Source organism: Papaver somniferum, chromosome 11 (genome assembly GCF_003573695.1).
Source record: "Papaver somniferum cultivar HN1 chromosome 11, ASM357369v1, whole genome shotgun sequence".
NCBI lineage: Eukaryota > Viridiplantae > Streptophyta > Magnoliopsida > Ranunculales > Papaveraceae > Papaver > Papaver somniferum.
This window is the reverse complement of record NC_039368.1, coordinates 44,166,011-44,169,072: the sequence shown is the minus strand read 5'-3', so window position 1 is coordinate 44,169,072 and position 3,062 is coordinate 44,166,011.

Here is a 3,062-nt window from a genome sequence, read left to right as displayed (position 1 = left end):
TATATTGTACCTTTATAGAGTCCTTGATGAATGTATTTAGCTTCGGCTTTATGATTGCATCTAAATAAGATGATATATGCTTTCTTTTAGTATTCGCTTTGTGGGGAGTGCGGATATGATTGTATCTTTATAGACTCCTTGATGAATGCATTTAGCTTCCGCTTGATGAATGAATTCAGCTCGACTTTATGTACAGATGAACGCACGAAGCTCGTGGACCTTCTCAAAGAGTACCAAGACATATTCGCTTGGACGTATGGAGAAATGCATGGTCTAGATGAAAAATTGGTCACTCATCATCTACATGTCATACGTGTATCCAAGACAGTTAAACAATCCCCGAGGCAATTCAGACATGAAGTAGAGGAGCAAATCAAGATTGGGATTCAGAAGTTGCTGGCTGCTGGCTTCATTAAACCCATTCATCATTCGACCTGGCTGGCTAATGTGGTTCCGGTGAAAAAAAAGGGCAAATCAGGTGTTGCATGGATTTCAGAGACTTAAAAAGATACTTCCCCAAAGATGATTTTCCCCTTCCTAACATCGACATGTTAGTAGATGCCACCAGCGGACACGACATGTTCTCCTTTATGGATGGATACATCGGCTACAATCAAATAAGGATGTATGAGCATGACACAAGTAAGACATCTTTTCGAACTCCTCTCGGAAATTTTTATTATACTGTAATTCCATTTGGTTTAAAGAATGCCGGTGCAACGTATCAACGCGCCATGACGGCAATATTCCATGACATGGTGCATAAGCAAGTCGAAGACTATATGGATGATATAGTGGTCAAATCAAAGGCCCAAACGGCCCACACAGGAGTTCTACGACAGGTGTTCGAAAGGTGCCGCGAATACAAATTGAAGAGGAATCCTTTGAAATGCGCTTTTGGCGTTTCTTCAGGCAAATTTCTGGGATTCCAGGTGACTGTTGAGGGAATCAAAGTGGATCCAGTCAAGACCCGAGCCATCCTCACGATGCCACCTCCAAGAACTGTGAAGGAGCTCCAAAGCTTCATGGGCAAGGTGAATTACATTCGACGTTTTATACCTGGTTTAGCCCAGCTTGTCGCTTCATTCACCCCCTTGCTGAAAAAGGAAGCAGGTTTTGTATAGACCGCACTACAACAAGAGGCGTTTCGTAAGATTCAGCAAATATTATCGTCTCCAGCCGTCATGAAATCTCCTATCCAAGGGAAACTGTTGTTTCTCTACACTGCGTTTAGCGATGCTGCCGTCGGAGCTCTGCTCGCTCAAGAGGATGATGAAGGAATCGAACATCCCATATACTACTTCAGTCGAATTTTGAGAGATGCTGAACTCAGATATCCCAAAGCAGAAAAGGTGTGCTTAGCCCTAATCCATTCTATTCAGAAGTTCATACATTACCCATTGTCCAACAAGGTAGTGCTTATATCTAAATATGATCCTGTGAAGTTTTTTCTTTCAAAACCGGCCTTGATGGGAAGGCCGACCAAATGACTCCTCCAAATGTCAGAGTTGGATATAACGTGTGCATCACCAAGAGCTATCAAAGGATAAGCAGTCGCGGATTTGCTCGCAGCATTCCCGGGAGAGGGCACCACTGCACTACATGAAGATCTTCCCATAGAATTTCTAGAGATCTCTGTTGTCGAAGAAGAAGCGTGGTTGTCGTATTTTGATAGCTCCGCCACCCCTAGCAATAAAACCGGAGGAGCGGGTGTAGTCCTAGTATCTCCATCCAGTGAAGTCTTCTCGCATTCCTTCAAGCTGTACTTCCAGTGCACTAACAATTCAGCAGAATATGAAGCCTTCCTCATAGGACTGTCACTAGCCAAGTAGGCAGGGGCCGCACGCCTGGAAATAAGAGGTGACTCTAAGTTACTGGTTAATCAAATGAATGGAGTATACACGCTGAAGAAAGTAACACTGGCCCCGTACAGATTCGAGGCGCAAAGGTTGCTAAATTACTTTGCTGATGAAACCATAACTCATGTTGGACGCAATAACAACAGACACGCCGATTGTTTAGCCACGTTAGCATCCAAGCTGCAGTTCGAAGGCTTAGAAGAAACCTTGACGGTGAAAAGGAGAACAGTAGAATCAACATGGATTTCACAATGCAAGGACACTGAAACCTGTGATTGGCGAAGTATGATCGTTCAGGAGCTTAATAGCTCGCTTTCTCAAGGAAAGGTCAGTCTCAAAACCCTGCAGAACTTCTTCATGCTTCATGGTATGTTATATCATTGAAACCTGGATGGCTCCCTGTCAAGATGTCTCGGAGATGAAGAAGCACAACTGCAGCTTAACCGTGTTCATGGAAAAATTTATGGACAAGCATTGGTGGTAACGCTATATCGTCGTCTTCAACGCCTTGGCTATTACTGGCCAGAAATGGAAACTCAATATCGATTACTCCAAAAGTATTGCTCTAATTATCAAGCAGCGCCACATCAATTGGAGGATTTCAACGTAAGTCATGCTGGGGACTGGAGAGAGACGTATATTATCTATCTTCGCGATGGAATGACTGCCGTCAGGATGAAACAAAAGGCGAAGAGATTCGTATTTCACGAAGGGATCCTGTATCGTAAAAGCTTTGGAGGTGATCTGCTACGGTGCCTGACTGAGGCAGAGATTCCAATTATGTTGAAAGAAATGCATGAAGGGGAACATCAAGGGAAGAAGAAACTGTTTCTCCAGATACACGAGAAATACTATTGGCCGACCATGGAGGATGACGCAGCTGCATTTGTTCAAAGTTGCCACAAATGTCAAATTCACGGAAACCTCATTCATGCACCTTCTACTCCTTTACACTCGATAAGTAGTCCGTGGCCGTTTTATAGATGGGGACTTGACATTATTGGGAAGATCAATCCGCCGTCATCGAAGCAACATGAGTATATCATAACCGCAACAGAATATTTCACCAAGTGGGTTGAAGCCATTCCTCTACGAGGGACTACAGGAGCGACGATTCCGGCGTCATTAAAGAATATCATTTGTCGGTTTGGCGTGCCTAAACATATTATTACTGATAACCGCACTCCCTTCGCCAAAAAACAA